This window comes from Camelus bactrianus, chromosome 5, assembly GCF_048773025.1.
Source record: "Camelus bactrianus isolate YW-2024 breed Bactrian camel chromosome 5, ASM4877302v1, whole genome shotgun sequence".
In the NCBI taxonomy this organism is placed as follows: Eukaryota; Metazoa; Chordata; class Mammalia; order Artiodactyla; family Camelidae; genus Camelus; species Camelus bactrianus.
In genome coordinates, this window is record NC_133543.1 from 20,592,430 (window position 1) to 20,615,388 (window position 22,959).

The 22,959-nt window shown below is 34.1% G+C and overlaps 1 protein-coding gene across 2 annotated transcripts in view; it reads right to left on the minus strand.

Moving 5' to 3' along the window:
* The window catches only part of DPP10 (dipeptidyl peptidase like 10), a 556,919-nt gene that overhangs the window by 97,253 nt on the left and 436,707 nt on the right, over nt 1-22,959 (minus strand). The window lies entirely within an intron of this gene.

Here is a 22,959-nt window from a genome sequence, read left to right on the forward strand (position 1 = left end):
TTCAAATATCCTTGGTAGGGACGGTAGTGGTCAAAGTGGAGTCACTGTTCCCAGCGGATGACTTCCTGCTTATGTTGAAAGCACCTGCAAATTCTAATGCCAATGTTCAGTCGTGTCTCTCACTTGGAGCCTTTTAGTCATCACTCCCCAGTCAGTCATTGCAGTTTTTAACACTAGTTTCATACCCTTCAAATCATATGCAGTTCTTATCTTTTGCCCTGCCCTAATAGAATCTGAATATTCAGATAAACACATCCTCGACTCCTTTTGGCTCCTGGTGGTCCATTAACCACACTCCAGCTTCATCATATGTCCTGGTCCAATACTGGCTTTAAAATTTGTGTGCTATCTTTGCCTTTTGCTTCACTAGGAAAAGATTTCAATTTTTAACCATGCAAGCTTATCAATTTCTTAAATAATTTATATTAAGGTAAACTAAATATATATTATTAAAGTGAATTTAATGTAATATTACTTTGGAAATAAATGACAAAAATATTTTGCAGTGATTTAGAGTCCTTATTAGAGACCGATACTATTATTTTTCAATTAGTTATAAAGTTCTGTCATACAGATAGTATTAAATCATATAACTATGTGCATAATACTTTTTTAACAAGCCATCTTAAACTCCATCATATACATAAGATGACACAAGATATTTAATTTTTTTCAATAAATAAAACTGTTTGAAATATTTAAGCCATATTGCATTAATGAATATGGCTCCACTGAATTTGAAATTCTCCCTTTTAAGCAACATGGTACATTTCACTCTATGAAACATTTTTGAGGAATTATTCTTTGAAGACTTTAAGTATAAACTTACAAATAAAAAGTCCCTATTTTCATTTATAAAACTTAGATTATTTTGGTAAGATGAAAGAATATAAGCAGACAAAAAAAATCAGAGTATTTTGGTTTTATATTGAGAATAGATAAAGTGGGGGAGGATATAGCTCAGTGGTAGAGTGCATGCTTAGCATGCACAAGGTGCTGGGTTCAATCCCCAGTACTGCCATATAAATACATAAATACATACATACATAATTACCTCCTCCTACCAAAAAAAAATTATTAAATAGAATAGATAAAGTAAAAACGAGAGCCAATAATAAGTGTTACCAAGGATGTAAAGCAACTGCAACCTTCATGCACTTCTGGTGGGAGAATGAATTGGAGTATAATCACTTTGTAAACCTCTGTAACAGTTTTTACCAAAATAAAACATATGTATAACTGTAAAACTCAGCAACTCCATCCAAGGGATATACCTAACAGAAATGTATATGGATATGTGTCCAATATATGGATATATATTGGAAACCAATATATCAAGGAACATATACAAGAATGCCCATAGCAGTACTAATTGTAATAGTTCATAACGATGTGGCAAGTCATGACAGTGATTTTTCTTGGAGGGGAATAGGCTGGTGAAACTGAGTAGGACTCTGTGGGGCCCTCTGGGTATAAAAGCCCTTCTGTGTCCCTTGTTTCTTGTTTGTAGGAAAAGGCTTTAGTCTCCTAGGCCTTCCCTGAGTTACAAAGAACAGACTCAAGCAATTACTAATTAGGGAAGTGAGGGAATGCACAAACAGAGGAAAAGCAGTGAAGAAACAATAGTTCAGAGGTTATTAAAATAGAGTCCCAGTTTCTCCTCAAGGAAATACATAATGATCTGACTCGTATCTTTGAGTTTTTCTGTAGAAACTAAGACCCCCACCCAGGTGGAGGAAGGCAACTACATGCTGTAGACCCCAGCTGACTGGAACAAGAAAGACTGATCGTTAAGATTCCTGAAACATCACTCTACTACCTCATCACCAACCAATCAGAAGAAAGTCCATGAGCTGCAACCCTCATCTCAAATATTGTCTTTAAAAATTCTTCCCTGAAAGCCATAGGGGAGTTCAGATCTTTTGAGCATGAGCTGCCCATTCTTGCTTGACACCCTGCAAATAAACGCTACACATTCCTTCACCACAATCCAGCGTCACTAGATTGGCTTTGCTGTGTGGTGGGTAAGCAGACCTAAGGATTGGTTTGGTAACACTAATAAAGAGCAAAACAGGGGTCTTCTGGGATATAAATGATGCCCTGGTTCTCCTCTGGGTACTGAGAAAATGGGTGTGTTCACAAGAATCAGCTCTGTATATTTGCTGTGTGTAAGTTAAACTTAACGAAGAAGGAAAAAAATGTTATGCAGGATTTTAATCAGTAATCATAGTTCATTGAAAATGCTAAAATAAAGATTATCAATATTTTGCTGAAAGCCACAGTGCATCATTCAGCTTTATAAAAATTCTGTTTCTTTAATTTGCCTGTATGTAATAAATTCTGAGTGCCCATTTATATAATGCAAAGTAAGGCTATGAGCACAAGTTAAATAGTTTGATTATCTCTGACATTTTGGCTTTGAATAAATCTGTCTGTGGGTTATAGAGCACTGCTTTCATTTCTCTGCAGGACCATCTCTGGGAAAGAACAACTCACTCAAATCATTCATGTCACCTTTGCACCAGTACCTGACATTCTAGAGATAGAATCACTATCAGAGAACTTTCATCCCCTGACATTTGCAATTATTCATATCAGGAAGTCCTTTCAAAGAGTTCTTATTTCTTAAAACCTTTATGGAACATTATGCATTCTCAAAGAAATGAAATATGTCCCTTTGTCTTAAATTCATAATTATGTAAGCCACTCTTCAGTTCCAAAGCCCTTTTATCCATGATTTTTTAAGAGAAAAATGGATACCAGATAAAAGTTAGCAAAGAGATAACTGAAAACCAACTCCAATCAATGAAATCTAACAGCAGACTATCTCTTGGCGACATCAGTCCCTAAAACTCATTTAGGGTAAGAGAAGACCTTATGAGAAATAGATCATTTTGATAATTAAAAAATAAATTAAAAATACATATGGGCCACAAGTAATAAATTGGGACCCATAGAAGACAGTTATCAACATTTGTTATATTATTAAAAACCCTTTATGTACTGATTTGTATGTGTCAGAATGCTGGAGGGTGGTATTGTCTATTCACTGTGTATTCATATTTTCCTCTATTCCTTTTTCTCCTTATTCACTGTTTCTTCACCACCCCATCTTCTTACTTTATTCCCCTTTTCCTAGTCCTTCATCACAAATGAAATATACATCTGGCACCGTTTATATGCTAGATGCTGTGCTAAGATTTGGGGATATAAGGGGCAGATCTTACGCTCTAACGTTACTTTCTAATATAAGCACACACAAATTACTGCAGATGTGCTGGTAAAGAAAAATAAAACCAATGTATGAGGACATCAATTTAGGGGAAAATGTTACTGCTTAATATGTGTCATGGCAGCAGAACTTAAATGGGAAATAAAAACAACAGCAAAAATGCAGCAAATGGGATTTCCGTCAGAGGAACATGGGATCCAATCCTGGCAGTGCTCTTCGTGAGCCTGATGTAGCTGCCATTTGCAGTATCCTAACTGTATTTTCCTGGGGCATCCTAAACAAATCCTACATTCAACAATGCCTGGCCCCTCATTGCTCCTGTTCATTTTCCAGTCCTGGAATTCCAACTTTCTTACTGTTTCTGAGAGCTTTCAGAAATCTTCTTAATGGATTCGTTTTCAGTTGAAATGAACCTGCGACCATGCCTCTTGCTTACTTCCAGGAATCCTAATTGCCAGGTGGCACGCAACAGCTTAACCTTCAAACCCTCAAGGGTAAGAAAGTCCTTCACTGTCAATTATGTTGGCAGCACGCTGAATTAACCCTTCTTTCTTCCCAGCTCTCATTCATCTCAGGATGAGCAAAAAGCATGGTGCATATGCACTTTAGTCTCTGATGTTAAAAAAATTTGTGTTTATATTTGTACTGTAACTCGTTGTATTTCAAATGGAGACTCCAAAATTTAAAAAAAAAAAAGAGAGAGAGATTCCATGACAGAGGGTTGAGGGAGAGTGGAATTCATTCTCATATGCTTATCAATGTGTCTATGCCTAATGCTTTCCAGTTTATGGGCATGTTGATAAGAAAACAAATTGAAAAATGCAGAAGGTGGAACCAGCCTTGGCTATCTCCCATGCACATTTTACCCACAATTCTGGACTCTTTATTCCACTTCATGCAATTTCAAGGCATCCCTGGCCACAAGTGAAAAATACAGGTCTTTTTTTTTCAATACAGATATACCCAAACATTTTTTTACTATATCTTCCCCAAATACTGGATATCAATAAAATAACCATAAAAAAATCCAACTTGGTAATGAAATGTCTATGTCTAGAGTTAATTTGTTTATTCTAGTTAATGTCTTTATGAACTTAAATTAACTGAGTTCGTGATCAACTGAGGAGGAGAGTCATTTAAATTAAAGCAGAATTTGGAACGCAGAACAAAAGGCACTTGACATACTTTCTTGCTGCTTCCTTCTTCTGCATGTGAGGTTCTATAGAAATGACTACCCCTTGTGCTCCAGTGATCTGTCTGTTACAGTGGGGTATTACTAGACCCTATCTCCAACGTATGTAGAGCTACAACACAATACAGCTAACAACTTTTTACTTTGTGGATGAAAGAATGTTAGAGAATGTTTTAAAGAGTCATCTCTGATTCTTACTTAGCATTTCGCATTTAGTGTTCGAAGTAGGCTATTCACTGCTTCTCTCCCTTCAGTTCTCCTTACTTGCATTCATCCAACAAAATGACAAAACAGACTCTGTCAGTGCTTCGACGGTGACATTGCCCAATTAAAGTTTTCTGTCACTCAGCATTCCATGAAGAATAAAAGCTAAATTCTTCACACTATAATTCTAAGCAAACTGTACTCTATAGGATTTACGTATTAACTTGCCTATAAGGCAATATCTGCCTTAGTAAATCTCATCCAATTGCCATCTTATAGTACAGTTCTTGTCTGCATCTATTTTATTTGCTTCTTCCTTGGGGAGACACTGACACACAAAACAGAAAAATCTACCTTGTACAGAACAGTTACACAGAGTTCCTTGTGAAACAACACCTTTAAAAAATGCTAATGTCAGACGATACTGTACATTTCGTATTATTTAAAGATGCATGTAATTATATGTATTTATCACTTATGAAATATGTTTAAGTTTTTTAATGAAGAAAAGCTTAAAGATGAAAGAAGATGGTAAGCTAGGTGTAAGGGGGTATACACGGAGGCACGACGGTTCACTCATGTATTTACAATTTCACTCCACTCCTACTACATACCATGCCTATGAGACAATGCCGACAAGGTCCTAGTCCCCATTGTTGATGAATTCACAGTTTAAAATGAGAAAGATAAGAAAAAAGCTAATTAATTAAAAATATGGTATTTCTAAGATATATTGATGCACAAAGTATTACTAGAATGTGAATGAAAGACACAAGACAGCTTGAATCTGATTGAAGAATAAGAGCGTCAGAAAAGGCTTCAGATGAGGCATGACATTTTGATTGAACTTACAAGTTTCAGAAGAATCTCCTAGGAAGAGAAAGGTAAAACAAAATTCAAGTTGAGGAATTGGCATGAGAAAAGGTAGACTTAGGGGATCAGACATTGAAAACAACTATACAGGTAAAAAACAGAAAGGAAAGGGGGAAGAAATGACAAGGCAAAGAGATGTGTGTTAGACAGTGAATGGGGCCAGACTATACATAGGAAAGAATTACTGGAGAGCTGGAGAGAAGTGAAGGAAACATAGGGAGGTAAGAATAGGATGTTTCTTGACAATTATTCATTTACTAGTTTGGATGATCATTCTAAAAATCAGCTCTATTTAAAAACTGACTAGAATAATATTGGTCCACTTGTGGAGATACAAAGATGGATAAAATGTCTTGAAAAATTTTTAATCATGATTGTAGAATCTTTCATTTCATTTTGAATCCATTTAAATAATTACCCTCTATTCTTGGAGAAGCAGGAAGTGAAATGAGATCTCAGTGGTCTCAATGATACTATAGTATTAACAAGTAAAAATTGAACTGCCAAACACCTCTCCTGTATGGGTCTCCTGATTCTACAGGTATTAATACAGTAAACAAATGATATGCCCTCTCTTAAAATTGCAGACAACTTTTCACATTAACTTTTGGTAGGAGGTGGGAATGTTTCCAAGTTTGATGCATATAATATTCTAGTGTTAGAACAGACCAAACAGAGACTAATAGAAATAGGAAAGCAGACGTTCAGACAGATAGCAAGATGCTTTAATGGGAAAATCCAAATTAAATCTCCACTGATGGCTGAGTATCATAACTACTGAAGAAATATAAAGTGATTAGGAAGCAAATGAACAGTGTGATTTGAGGGGTCTACGGGATGTCACCAGTGCATATACATTTCTGGGTTTATAAGTGAAGGATGGAATAAGAAAAGATGAAAAGAGACGATGGCTTGATTTAAACTTTCAAAACAGTGCCCTTGAATAAAACTTTTCTGTGAATTTAAAGGTAATAAGAAGGGAACGGATGATGAAAAAGAGGAAGAGGGCAAAAAGGAGGAGGAGAATGAGATTTGAGGAAATACTCCCAGAATTTACTTCCTCAAAATCATTTAGGCTGCACAGACTGCAAGTCCCCTGTCCAGGATCCTGCATCACACAGTTCAAGCAATAGGAGGTCTTGCAATAGCCTTTGTTCTACCAAAGACTGTCAAGATTTGTATGCATCACATCATTGCGGCAATTAAGTCTCCTTGCCCCAGGCTCAGTGATTGTCTTCCTCACATCCAACTTATCAACAAAATCTCCCAGGTCATTTATTCCTGTTTGCAGCTGTCATCCTTAGATTTTAACTACTGCCGCTAACAACTGACCTCCCACCACGTCATCATCCCTATACTACTACTCAATACTCCCAGGCCCTTTACCGACTCTACCTTCCATACCCTTTTAATCTACATTTGAAAACTGGCACTCCAAAACCAACCAATTTCCCTCCATTTAGTTCCTTTTCTAAAGGTTCCTTCTCCCTCTTTGCCATGTCTGAACCCTGATCTTGCTTGAGGACATCATTACCCAGTGCCCTCTGTAATAGTCATTAGAGACTATTAGAGACCTACTTATTATCTCGTATCTCAAAATGCTCATCATTCTCTTTTGTTCCTTTAGAATATCACTTTTCCACTCCATTAGAAAAAATCCTTTTCATACGAGGCTCATGCCAATCAGCTTTACCATTCTCTGCCTCATCAACGTAGAAAAGTAATACTCTAAAACACTAGGTCTAAAAACACTAGTTCTAATAGGCATTATTTGAAAAAAAAAAAAAAGAAGAGTTCCATGGTCTAGTGTGGGGTTCAGTAAATTACGGTGTATGAGTAAATTCTAGCCCGCCCCTGCTTCTGTATGACCCATGAGCTAAGAATGGTTTTTGCAGATCAAAATCTGTAATGAATTTGTTAAGAGGGAACACTTACTTGGAACGCTCATTTAAAAGTTATCCCACTAAAAAGAATTTCATTTTTTTTCAGTGGTAGGTAAGTATTATGAAACATCGACTTAAACATTATTCTATTTTGGATTACCTCAATAAAATGTTATGGCAATTTGTTTTCTGTCTTGTTATATAAAAACTTATGTAATACTCTTGATTTTGCCTCTTGTTCTGCAAAACCAAAAATATTTACTGTCTAGCCCTTTACAGAAAAACTTTGCTGACCCTTGGTCTAGGGTAAACAACAAAGAAACACTGAATTAAACAATATTAGATAGTTTCTCCCTTACTTCTTCCCTCCCTCCCTCCTTTCTTCCTTCCTTGCTTCCTTTCAATTCAAGATCCTTCAAAGTTTTTGCTAATTTCATTGTGAAACACTGAGATCCATGAGATTATATAACATTTCCTAAATACATTTGACCATAATTTTTTAAAAATCAGAATATCTTGCAGGCCAAATGTTTTAAGAAAAACTTAAAAAATGCATTTTAAAATATGTCCTGTATCTGTCCTGTATAAAAAATTAACTGGTATGTGGATCATTATTTGTGTCCTTAAGGACCTATTATTTTCAGTTGTCAAACTGCGTAACACTTCTCTAAGATATGGGTCAACTTTTTGTCAGCAAAGTTCAGAAACAATAACAAAACTCATCTTGAGAAATTAAACATTAAGGATTGACTGGAATTGACTGATTTAAGCAGTATTTCCATATTTTTCTTAAAAACAAGGTTTACAACCCCACCAAATATTTAGCCACCATAGCCTTCCAGGCCAACCAAACCAAACTTACTCTGTCCCAGAAGACCCTTTATTTTTGTTCATCTTTTAGATTTTCTGATCCAACAAGTCAAACATCCAGAGCAAATTTATCAAATATTCCCCAAAAGTCTTTTCAAATAACTTTTTTTTTCTTTCATAAAGTCTCTTTTTATTTTCTGGGAGTAAACACACATCACTTTCAAACCCCAAATTAAAAAAAAAAACAAAAAAACGTGATTCCAATAAAAAAAACCCCACTATTTCTCTTATTTAAAAATATATATGCATTCAACTAGCCTTATCTGTATGTTATTGTGCTATAACTATTGCAGATTTGCCCAAAGCATTTCTAGATTTATCATCTTTTGCTTCTAGAGTTTAAATATCTCAGCATATCTTTAATTTCACTCCAAATGAATTCTCTAGTGACTAACATAGCAAATTCTAAAGACAAACTTCTTGTTCTTTAAAAATTCAAGGTGCTTTTTTTTTTTTACAGGCAGTTTTCCACATTTTACTAACTAAAGTACCGAAGGTCATGACCTTTGGGAGTAATACACGTTACCTGAACTGAATTCATGCTAACTGAATCACTTAATAAATATTTCATTAGCTATATGATTAAAACTGGATCAGCTACCAAGAGAGTATATACTGGTTTTAGAAATAAGACCAAAAAGAACCAAAATCTCAAATGTTTACAAGGATTTAGAGAAAAGTTGAAACAATTATATATTACTAATCATTTAGGAGGCACTTTCAGAAAGACTTGCTTCAACTTTTCAAATGTATTGGGAACAAAAATGTTTTAAAAAGTGAACATTTTCTTATGAATGCATGATTCTACCTATTGTTTGACTGATGGGAATAAACCACTATAAACCTTTAAATTCTAAAATTACTTAACTGACCATCTGATTTTTACTAGTCAGTGAAGTGCCTTGTATAAGTTATCATTAGGGAAATTGAGCAGCTCATGTAAAATATACAAATATTGTAAATGCACAGTTCTCTTACTCCTCCACCATTTTTATTGTTAATAATTGTCAACAATTTTGTCAAAATTTTATTAATAGTTGTCAACAGCATCACATATACATACATTATAAGCTCTCAAAGAATATCATTTTTACTTTTAACAGTGGCATGTGTTATACAGAAATTAAGAAAGAATTTAGTGCTTAATATTTATGCATATATTTAACATTTCCAATATTCTTCTTTCACTCCTGAAGATCTGAGTTTCCCTCTGGTGTCATTTTTATTCAAACTGAAGAACAATTCTTAAGCATAGGTCTAGTGGAGGTAAATTCCCTTATTTTCCTTTATCTGATACTGTTTTATTTCACCTTGATTCTCCAGGTTTCTGACCAGATGCTTGTAAGCATTATCATCATTGCCCCTTTGCATGTTATTTGTTGCAGTGTTTCTCTGGCAGCTTCAACATTTTCTCTTTATCTTAAGATTTCAATAGTTTGACTAACACGTACCCAGGAGTGGTTTTCTCGGATTTCACCTTTTTTTGGGGGGGGGGGGGAGTTACTGAACATCTTGAATATGTAAATTTATGTCTTTAATTGAATTTTAGAATTTCTAATTATCATTTCTTCAAATATTTTTCCCATCCCATTCTATCCTCTCCTTTTAAAATTCCCATTACCATAATGTTTGACTTTTTGCAGTTTTCCTGCTGGTTTTGTGGGGCTCTGTTTTTTTCTTTTTTTTTAACCTTCTCACTATTTTTCAGATTAAATGATATGTATTGATCTGTGTATCACTGCTCTGTCATTTTAATCATGCTTTGAATCTTATCCAGTTACTGTTTTATTTTAGATATTGTTTAGCAACTCTAAAAGTGTCCATTTTGTTCTTTTTAAGATTTTTGTACATACGCATATAAATTATTATATATCTATATCTATATATATGATAAGTAGCTAAATAAATACATAGAAGAATGGGATAAATAGGTTTTATATATTTTATATATACACACACACAAACATTTACACTTATATATATTTCTATGCTGATACATCCTGTCTTTTCTTTTCTTTATGCATTTGTTTTCGTGACTCTCCCAGAACACAGAAAGCAACTTTAAGGACCTTGCTTGAACATTCTTGCGTCTGGAGTTCAGGTTCAGTCAGACTTAGCTGACTTTATTCCCACAGCTGACTATCCTCTCTTCTGACTCTCAGGGTCTCCCCCTTCCTCTCTGGCGCTCATGGTCACCCAGGGACTCTTCCTCTTGCTCCTATCTGAAAGGCAGCGGGGTTTTACTTTCAAAGATTCAGCTCCCGACACGTTCACTTCTTCCTCAAATATCACTGGCCTTAGGATAGAACCCCAAACAAAACACGCAGAATAATGGGTTTAAACCTTGTAAGTCACGTTGCTATTAATTTTTACTTCCTTCCAAAATCTGCCTGCTTTTGTTATGGCTCTCGAATCCTTGAGTAGTTTCTTTCTCTTTTTTTTATTTTTTAAATATATTGGCCAGAGTTTATAGTTGAATTTGCATGAAGATTGCTTTGCTAGCAGCTCAATCTTCCATATCAGATTTGAGAAACCATTTATTCAACTCTAGTCAAAGTTCTTTTAATTGGAGAATGCCCTGGAAATGGAAGGTTATTTTCCAGGATAAGATTTATCATATTCTTGGTGTAATATTTTCTTTCCCTTTTCAAATTGAATTTCTTGATATCAGGTAAATAACATCATTTCAAAAAGCAACAGTGCTTTAAATTTGAGGACAACCCTAGTTCTAACGATTCACTTAAAGATCTGATATATTAATAGATATTTGTCACTATGCTTTCAGGGACAGGATAAGGATTTCTTTTTAGAGCCATAAAACCGGTTAGAAGGTAATCTAAGTTTTCTGAGGGAAAGTTATTTTGGAAGTTATTCAATTTGGATAACATGGAGAAAAGTCTAAGAAATTAGTGAACAAGATTTTTTAAACGAACAGCCAAACTTGGCTATGTTCATTCCCACTTTCTTGTTTACTTCTGGGACATAAAATGTAATTCTTTAGATAATTTTGAATGGATAAAGATTTGGGGGCCAATTTTTAATATAATTATCTTCATCCTATTTTTCATATTGGGACACATTACAAACAAGCAAGATGCAGGTATCCCCTTTGAAAATTCGCTTTATGCCACTTTACTTTTACAGAAGACCTACTACATTGGTACCCGTTTTCACTAACTGAAAGAAATCCAAAGAGAATTTTTGTTTTGACAAAAACCAGTGGAACACTCAAATAGCGTTCAGCTTTTGTGTTGCAGCGAGGACACCACAGAGGCAGTGCACACTGCAATCAGCGAGAGTGGCACCACCACGATCCTTCCCCGGGGAACTACACCCAGAACGTGAGCACCAGGCCACCACAGCTCTGAACTCTGTGAGCATCTGTGCTTTATCTCGACTTGTTCTGTGCATCCATTAGCATGATGTGTCCTCTGGTAATTGCTTCTTCATTTATGCCATTTCGGCTCATAAAAGGTTTCATAGGAATGCTCTGCTTTGGAATAGTGGGGGAAGCCTATAGTGACCAAAATCTTTTAACATTCATCTTCAACATCAGTGATCTTTTTCTAACAAGTAGAATTGAAGATTCATGCCATGGTTGTTTTTCATTTGGCTTTAAATACATAATTCTTTTATGCCCCTCATTCCTCCTCAAACTAAGTTCTCATCTAACAATTAAAACAATATAATGACATCAAATATTTTTTAAAGACTAAATTACCTATTACACTGCTACTCTAAACCAGTAGTTACTTTTTACTTTAATATATCCCCTTGATACCTTTGTCCCTGGTGATGTTTTGTTTTTGTAGCACGGGTGAAATCTCATTTTATATGACCATTGCTGACATATAATTCATACATACGAATTTCTTTTTCTCTACTTAGGAAGTTTCTGATGGGCTTTAGTTTCCGTATGTTGGGTTAAAAGTAATCAATTTTGTTCTTTAAACTTTGTTTTGTTATTCATAACAATTTTTAAAATAGATTTTATTTAAAATATAAGACATGCTCATGAAAAAATATTAAATTAAATAATACGAAAAATCTCCCTCAAACCCCAGCTCTCTCCCAGGGGACAACTACTCTTAACAATGTATTGTGAATTCTGGAAATATTTAAGTTGTACATACACAGTTGTTTTTGTTTTGCTTGTTAAAGTAATGAGAGCACATTAATTACATACATTGACTTTCATTAAAGGATGGTATTACATAAATGCACATGTAGAAGAATCATATTAATTTTAATGACAATATTTTCTTGCTTTATGTATTTCTTAATTTCTTTTACTAGTCTCATAATGATGATTTAAGTTGATTCTATTCTTTTTTTTTCTTTTAAATTATAATGTTCCAGTGAATTTTATTTTTATGTCTTCAACATATGTACAATAAATCTACAAGATACACCCTATATTTGGAATTGCTAGATATACAATACTATATTTCTTATTGTATATATTCTTAGTCCAATAAAAATGCATGTGTGTGTATAATTTCTGTTTACTTTTTATTTCTAACTTAATTCCTTTGGGGTCAAGGAACATACTCTGCTTGATTCCCATCCTGTATACTTACTGAGATTTGTTTTATGGCCCAGTGTATGCATTTAAAAGTGCCTTGTATTCTGTAATTGTTGGGTACAGTGCTCTGTAAATGTCAATTGTGTCTTGTTGGTTGATTGTGTTGATCAAATCTTTTATATCCTTACTGATTTCCTATATATTTGTTATATGTTTCACTGTAAAGCAAGAGTTGAAGCATATACTTGCTTTCAATCTTTTCCTGACTCTGGGAATTACTACTTCATGTTCCTTAGAGACTACAGTTTAGGCTGTGGTTGATTCGTAGTATCATAAAATATACAGTTTCTTTTCACATTTTCAGTTTCTTTGTTGTTTCTAAGGAGGAGCAAGGGGAGAGCTCCTCTACGACACCATCTAAAGGATGTCTGGAGTTCTTTCTTTCTTTTTTTTTTTTTAAGGGGAGGTAAATGGGTTTATTTATTTTTGGAGGAGGCACTGGGGATTGAACCCAGGAACTCATGCATGCTAAGCATACGCTCTACCACTTGAGCTATGCCCAACTCCCCAGAGTTCTTTCTGACATGAGAAGTCTTGACACTGAAGCAGACCACAGTTTCCCTCAGAGAGTTGTTTTCCTGCTGTTTAGTAAAAAACCGTAAATCATTAAAATACTGAACTTTCCCTAATTGGAGGACCCTTTATACCTCAGGGGTTGTGTAGGACGGTCCACATCCTACAGTAAACACGATTATAATCTTTTTAAAGTTTTTATTTAGACTGCTGATGGAATATGACTTGAAGGCACTGGTAGGATAACTCTGTATGGTTAAAAGTAAGAATAATAGATATGCAAAAGCTTAGCTGCAATGAAACAGAAACAGTCTAATGTTTAGAAACTTTCACTGATCATCATGTGTTTTGTTATTCCAGTCCAACCGTTTGCTTAGCTGGAACTGCATGAAGTATTCAGTACATTGGGTTATGCAAGATCTAGATTTATAGTTTAAAAATCCGCACTCCTGGAGCCTCTCTGGCTCTTATTCCACATGTATCACTTAATTCAGTGTTAGGAGCAGCAGGAGCCAAGAAGTGCCACTGAAACTGCTATTTGTGTTGGAAAATAAAAAATAGGGGAAAACTATACGGTTGTTGCATTTACCTCATTATTACTAAATAATTCAAAATTATTTAAATATAAGTTAAGGGAAATACAGTTAATTTTTGTTAGAACCGGGAGACAATGTAATTTCTTTCTAGCACAAATCTATTGACCTGTTTTATATTTCTAGTTTGATTGTTTTATCTTTTCACATGTGGAAGTAATATGTAAGTTACAGCTTTCTGTTATTAACAGTATAAAAATAATTAAAGCATGTGACTCCATACAGGCCTACTCTATTTCTTTTCATGCTGAGAATTTCCTTACAGTTCAGAGCAATGCCTTCAAATAAAGGTCCAAATCTTGCCCTGGTATGTAACTCCAAAACTCAACTTACAGGATTCTTCCTTCGGGAAACTGCTCTGACACCCTAGAGAGGACACCCCTGCAAGGTGATGTCCACGTTAGGATCTTCCTGTTTTAGGTGCTCCCAGAGCTGAGTATTCTCACCTTTAACTCTATTTTCTGGGAGTTCCTGGAATATTATGCCTTTTATACCCCTAATAAGTAGCATGTTCATATCACATGTTAAGTGACCTTTTTTAGGAGCTCTATAAAATCTTATAATTCATGCTGAATAAACACAATGAAACACTTTAAATCAGGATAAAACTACTCCCCTCCCCACAAAAGAGGTAAGTAAATTTCAGATGCCCATCATTAAAATTGGTACGTTTTATAATACGGTATTTGATTTCATTTGATTTTTCTAAATGAGTGAAATATTACAAACATAGCATGGGTAAAAGGTACTCTCAGATAGCATACAGTGAATTGATGGCTTTCTATTCTTGCTTTTTAATTATCATCATTTTTATTATTATTTTCATATAAGCTTGGTGATATTTCTAATTTCTCTCATCTAAATCTAAATCAGGGCTGGCCTCACTTAGAAACTGTCAGTATCTAAATATCTTCCATTTTCACACACTGGCACAGGTTACAACATCTTCCTTAAGCAGCTTTTCTTTTATTATTTTCAATTGAATACCCAAGACGGCTACCTCCATAGCTCAATACCCAGTTTACACATGCTATCGGAATCACAGACCTTGAACTCCTGTCTTCAGAGAGTTTGTTTACAGTCCAAGAGGGTCATCAAAGTCAAGACAACATATATTTATGAGGAGACTTCTAATAAGGCCAGTGCAAACCCTCTAAGAGGAGTAGAGCTAACAGCAGGCCAGTTGCTCAATGGTCTCCTTACATTGAAATAGGCAACACTTAACTGGGCAGAAATAATCTGAAATGTGTCCTTATAAAGGATAAGAATTTCATTTTCCATTTCTTTTGAAAATCTCTGAATTTGGTAGAAAAGTCATAAGTATACTAATTAAATAATTATAAGACTCTAAGGGATTGATATCACACAGTAATACAAATTAATTTTCCTTAAATTATACATTGTAACTGCATATTTTTTTCTTCTCTACATATAACATTTATACTCTTAGAGTATTTTACTTATAGGAGAATGTATTTCCTGTCACATTTACATACATGATACATTAATGTAAATATATACCTGAATACAATGCAAATGCATCAGTCAAAATGGTTGAGATATTTTAGGGGTATTTTTGTTGTTGTTTTTGTTAAACCCAAACATACTTATCCTATTATGGTCTGAATATTGATTAAAGAAATTATATTAGCTTCTTGATACTGATTTTCCTGATGCCAAACTTGAAGTGAGATCCATTAGACCTTAGGTGTGCCTAAAACTAGAATACAGTATGAAGAATTGCTTTTATTTCCTGGATGCAAAAACACAAACATAACCTTTTTTTCAATATATCCATTAATGAAAATGAATGAAGCTAAAAAAAAAAAAAAGGTCTAAATTCATTTCTATGGGAAAAGATCATCACAAAAAACACTTGAGGATGTTATGGTGTAAACTTCCTGGCTTCATTCCTGAGTGGTTGTCCTGCACCGATGTACCGGCTAGGAATGGGCACGGCACACACCACAGTGAAGAGCTGACTTGAAATAGAACTTGACTCTCAGTGGCCTCTTTTCTTACTTACTTCTGTGTCATCTCTGGTCTGCTGGAGTATTAGGGCTCTAAACCCAAGACTTACACCAAGTGTGCATGACGCCAGCTGCGGGGTGTGAGTGTGTGTGTGTGGCTATGTGTATGTATGAGTACACATGTGTATATACTATATTTGGATATGTTTATCATATAGTTCTTGAATATATGTTTATGACAATTAAAATGATTTTTATACTGAAATTATATTGATTATTAAAGTGACTTTTATACTGAAGAAACATAGCTATGTAATGGAATATGAAGCAAAATCATATTGATTTTTAGTAGGGAACATGAGATTTCAATGACATGTTTGGAAAATGTCTTAAACATCAGACTTTAAACCAAGAAGGACTAAAGTCATACTAGAAAATCAACAAAATTGTCCAAACTGTCTATTAATGAAAACGTAAGCAGTCACACCAAATCAGTTGAAAATATAGAGGCAAGGAATCTTTGCAAATCAAGTATGGTTTTACTGCAATTTTAAGGTAAATTTCTAGTAGTAGTAAAACTGCAGGTGATAGAAAAGTTTGATAATTTTTATTTGTATTTGGAGAATTACCTAAACATTACATCTTTCAAAAACACAGATAATAAAATATGGAAAAGTTATTTCTTTAAAAACCTAGACTGTGATAAATTAAGCAACACACTGGATATTTTTAAAGATTTATGCCATTGAAAGAATGGGTGTGGTGATTTAGTTTACTCTGAATAGACTGAAAAAAAATAGTAGTAACATCAAAGAAGGAGTCCGTCTTATATTAAGTGTTCTTGTCACACAAAAAATTAGAGAGTAGAAAACACTTTGGGTGGTGACAGATATGCTTATGCCATTGAATGTGGTGATGATTCTATGGGTGTACACTTATTCTCATCTTATCAAGTTTTACATGTTAAATATGTACAGTCCTTTGTATATACTCACTACAAAGTATAGCCTTTTGTATGTATCAATCTTTTTTTTTGGTTTTGGTTTTGGTTTTCTTGGGGGGGGGGATTAGGTTTGTTTACTTATTTATTTATTCTTGGAGGGGGTACTGGGGATTGAATCCAGGACCTCCTGCATGCTAAGCATGCGCTCCACAACTTGAGCTATCCCCTCCCCCATATCAATCTTTTATCTGTACTCAATAAAGTGATTTTAAAAAATTAGGAGTCTAAAATGACATTATTTGCCTAAAAAGTGTAGAAATACACATATAGTACATGCATAATTGAATTTACTTGAATACATATTTATAAGACAATTCTCATTTTGGACTAAAGTCAAATTTTAGATCTCAGTTTAAAACTTGATTTATTCATCTCCTACATATATTGTTATTTATCAAATCAGCTCTAGATTATAATAATGGCCTCTAAATGTAGCTCTCTGCCTTTAGACTCGATTGTTTACAGTTTATTATAAACTTCTCCACCAGACCTGTCTTTTCATGTATAACTTCTTTTCATATTATGCCAACCTCAAAACTTTCTTTGGCATCTCATTATCCATAGAAACAACAGTCAACTTTTCATTAATTTCTCAATGCAACCAGATACTTAATAAACCTATATTCTGCCTTGTGCTAAGATGAATTTTATGAAGAAGAAGGAGGAGGGGGAGGAAGATGAAGGGAAGACAGAGGAGGGAGAGAGAGATGGAGGAAAAGAGATGAGGGGAGAGAGGGAGACAGAGAGATTTATCATATTCTTTATTCTGTCTGCTCTGGAAATGACTATTGGTCAGTGGTGGAAGATGGCCATGTAAATAAAATATTTTTAAAATTTGAGATAGAAGAATGTTAGAATCTTGAGATGTAGGCAACTCACTTAGCAAGCAGAATGTTGAGAAAAATTATCAGAGAAGAGGGGGGAAAGTATTTGACAAGAGAGTTCTGATGAGAAGAAAACACGACTGGGTGTGGAAAGGGGAATAATTCAGAGACACAAAGCAGCCGTGTGTCACCCTCTGGGAATTTCACAGAGTTTGGTTCAAGCAGAGAAAAATCTGTGCTGTTCTATGATGAAATGTCAGGAGCCAAATGGTGTGACACCTTAGTCACGTCTTGTGTGTCACATCCACTGCACTGTGAGCCACTTCAATGACATTTCATAACCTTGCAGGAGCTGTTAAGGATCTGCATTTTCAACCAAATCTCTGCAGGTGTGGATTAGAGTGGTGAGCAATTGAAGGAGGAATATAAGAAAATAAGCTGCAAAAATTTTTAGGTGAAAGAAGATGAGATTGTGAATTAAATGTGCTATTTCAGGAAAGGACAAGTGGCAACCAAATTAACAGCTATCATTTATTGAGCATGTACTATGCTGTGATGACTAATTTTATATGTAAATTTGACTGCTTATGTTCCCTGGCTGTTTGGTCAAATGCTAGTCTTGTTGTGAAACTCATTTGTAGGTATGGTTAATTAACATTGAGTCAAATCAGTTGACTTTAAGTAAAAAATAATGTGGTTGGTCCTTATCCAATCAGTTGAAGGCCCTAAGAGTAAAACCAGGTTTCCTGGAGAAGGATTTCTGCCTCAAGACTGAAGCTCAAGATTGCAATATTAATTCTTATCAAGAGTTTCCAGCTGACCCAGCTGCCCCCATAATTAGGTGAGCCAAGTTCTCAATCTCTTTCTCTCTGAACGCACATACACATACACGTATATATACATTACTAAGCCTGTGTTCTGGAAACTTGACTTGTGCACATGGCTTATCTCATTTAAACCTCAGTTTAAGCTTAGAGCGTTCGACCTTCCGTAAGTGACAAAACAAAAAGCAAAGGATCTGGGCTTGAGCTGAGTTTTTTCTGAGTGTAGATAGCATGTTTTAATCAGTGAAATCTTTTTCCTTTTTCAAGCTCAGACTTCATCTGATTTTCAAAATCTTTCAATTCATATGGTAGAATTCTAGATAGGCATATTTAATTTTTACATATGAATTCATATAATTATATGAACTTTCAAAATGTTCTACAATGAGTGATTTTAACTTTCATAAGATGAACTTATTTTTGAAAAGAAAAAGGCCAGACCCTTTTAAACTGAAATCCTTTCCAATCAAATGTCTAACATACTTTTTCCTGTTTTAGGATCTACTACTTTTTTTTTTTTTTTTACAAAACATTTGCTACAACTAGAGTGGCTACTCACCGCCTTCTCTAAATAATGCACATTGTATTGTGTCAGTTTTTTCCCACAAAGTTTGCCACATCCAAATTGTCTTCCCCCACACCTAGTGTTACTAAAAAATTCCGGATCCTCTGTGTTCTAATTCAGCCTCTCTTTGTCTGGAAATTATGTCCAGTCTCTTACTTCTCTTCTCCACAGCCAGGGGTTTATTTGACAGCAAATGAAATTAGAAACTGAAAATTAAAGATGAAAAATTAACTATCCTTAGTTTATAAAGAGTCCAAGACTGATTAACTTAACACAAAACTACTTAAAGTACTATGATGACTCATCTCTAATAAAATCAGATTGCTGACTTGGGTGATGGCTTCAAGTACTGACAAAGCCTGTCATATTCACATGAAATGCACCATTAACCATTTGTAGAGACACTTCCTTTAATTTCTATTGAATTTATGTTTACATGCACAAAAGATAACCTCAACAAGAATGGAATTTATCCCAAAACTTTCCCAAAGGATTTTGGAAAATGCCATTACAAAGGGCTACAGACACTAACATTGCTGAAGAAGTTAAAATTCAAGTGACAAAGTTTTCGTAAATCTTTGTAAAACAATAAAAATGAATACTTTTAAAATACTATATGCCAGATACTTTTCAAAATGCTTTGTATTTATACATTAAATACCAGAGCAGTACTGTTAGTAAAGCACTGCTATTGTCAGCATTTTAAAGATAAGGAGGCTAGGGAATACAGAGATTAAGTAATATTCTCAAGGTCCACAGCTAGTAAGTAATGGACCAGGATTCAATCACCTGCCAAATAACTCCCATGAGAGGATCTATGATTTTTTTTATAAACTTTTAGTATTTTTATGATTTTCTTAAATATAATGAAGAATAAAGAATCAATTACAAATAAGAATCATTAAAAAAATGCATGCGACTACTGCTACTTCCTTGAGAGTATCAAACTATTATTTGGGCATTTAGGTGTACGTTGCTCTCAGGCTTGGAGAAAAAGTCATTTAAAACCAATCAAAGTTTTAAAGATTTTCCTGAGGACTCCCCAGTGATGCAAACATGAAGTTCTCTTGGGTTTCTGTGTTCTGGCATTCTGTGTGTTTGGAATTTGCCCCTGCCCTAATGGACCAGCTCTCTTGTTGACAGCATCAGAGTGAGGCAGGTGGGACCAGAGTACCTGCCCACTGCCTCGTGCCCACCCACCACTGACCCTGAATACACTGATTCTTGCCTTCTCTGAATCCCACCTGGCATCTTCACATCTAGCACATCCTACACAGCTTCTGTGGCCACTCTTCAGGGATATCATAATAGAATCGATCTAGAGACAGCCCTACACAGGTGTATCAAATACGTTGTTAAACATTCCTTTAAAATATACACATGATAAAGGCATACACACTGTTTATAACCTATGTTATCTGAACCACTGCATTATTTTTTTTTCATTTTAAATCACTGGCTTGTTTTATTCCATAATTATTTAATCAATTATTCAAACATTTGGTGTGCATATGGCAGTGAATACAGTTTTATATCAGATTTCTTTATAAAACACAACCATAAAGATATTTAAGCAGCTTCAGGTCTAATGTCTGGCTGCTGTGTATATGTTTCTCTCAATATTATTGGTAAACCTTTGTTTTCTGAATATCCCTTTTGTCTGAGTCCATAAAACCAGGTTAAAAACGTGGAAAATTAAGGACCAGGGCTAAAATTTATTTTATTGTTGATTCTTTTTTATATAATAAGTAGTTTCTTATTTTATTATTTAACACTTAGTTTACATGTTTAATGGAGCATATTCACCAAGACACAGTGAAAGCTGTTTTTGCGTGTGAAAAGTGTTTTTCCTACTCCGAAACACTACTCCACTCTAGAGCTGACTCTAAATATTTCAGAGTGGCAAACTATGATTTAAAAAATTAAGAAAACCTGTCGCAACAGTCAATCCTTAATTCTTTTCAACCTTTCATGTTCTCCCTTCTTTAACCCATTCTGAAAATTAAATAATCTCAGTATTAAAAAACAGAATACAATATTTAGAATTATATTACATATGATATAATATGAAGCAGGTTTAAAAAACAGTCAAATGCCCTCATTTTACTACTGATGAAAACGAGATGCCAAGAAGAAAAAGGATTTGGTCAAGGTCACAAGACCAACCACTGACAGTCTCTACCTCAGGCATGTTCACTTTCAGAATATTTCAGGGTTCAGAAGTGTTTTTTAATGAAAAGACACACTGTTTAGTTACAGGATATTATTCTATAGCCTTCTCCTGATGTGAAATATCTAGTACCACCTTCCTATTTCACCATTAGCTTAAGGAAGTATTTCTTAGATTTATAAAATGCAATAAAAATAATAATAATATACACTTTGTTAAGGAAAATATTTATACTTCTCAAATTTTCATAATGAAATGATGGTGTTGATAATTCTCTTCTATATATGAGGAAATTGAGACTCGTGGAGAATAAACATACCTCAACCCACCCAGCTGTTGTGGAAGTAGCAATTCTAATTAAAAAAACAAAACCTACAGGATTCTAACGTCTGTCAAAGGACTCTGTAAAAGGTTAGAGTGAGGGCTGGTCAATCAGAATTACTAAAGGCAAAGAAGATGAACACATTGATAAGAGTATCAAGAATTTCAATGCACTAAAAGATGTATTTAACATTTAAACTGCCTCATTCTTAAAATCATAAAAGTTTTAGTTATATAATCTAAAACCTATAGAACACTAAAGGAAAAGATCACATATCTCCTATCACTAGTAAGGAAATAAAACTCTTAAAAGCATAATTATATATCAAGATAGGTCTACTCGGCACATTAAAACACTATACCTGTCACACAGAAAACATTTATAAAAGTTTATATTAGGCCATAAATCAAGTCTTATCATTTTCAAAGTCATTATTACAAAGATCTGGTTTTGAACTTTACAAATTAGTTTCAAAACCAATTTCGTATTTTTTAAAATTTAAAAACAAGCACCAAAATAATTTACCTGACATAAGAATATACAATGAAACTTAAAAAAAAATCAAATTAAATACTATTAAAAATATTACTATCAAACATATTGGATGAAGATTAAGCAAACTTTAGATAAAATTCTATAGTCTTCAGTGATTGTATTAGAAAATAAAAAGAGAACACTAACGTTATACTAGAAAGTATCAAATAAATTTAAAATTGGGCTTTTTGAGAAGACAAATGTAAAATTTATACCTATCAACCAAAGTTGATCATGAGAAAAAGATTGAAAGTACTTATAAATAATGCTAGGAAAGAAAAAAATTCAGCAACTATTATAAAGATTAAAAGAACACCAAGAAGTCATAAAAATATTATGCTAAAATTCTGAAAATGTAGGTGAAATGGATTTTTAGAACTGCACAAGTTACCAACACTTATTTCAAAATAAATGTAAACCTTAATCATACAAGCATAATAGAGGATGTTTTTGAAAATATGCCCACACAAAAAGAGAGAAACGATCACACCATACATTCATAGGGTAGCTAGTGAAGGAAGATTTTAGTAAAATAGAAAGTACCAAAAATTGCATGTAGAATAGATAAACAAGATTATACTGTATAGCACAGGGAAATATATACAAGATTTTAAGGTAGCTCACAGCGAAAAAAAAATTGTGACAATGAATATGTGTATGTTCACGTATAACTGAAAAATTGTGCTCTACACTGGAATTTGACACAACATTGTAAAATGACTATAACTCAATAAAAAAAAGTTAAAAAAAAAAAGACCATAAAAAAAAAAAAAGGCATGGAAGAAGTCATAATGTCATTATT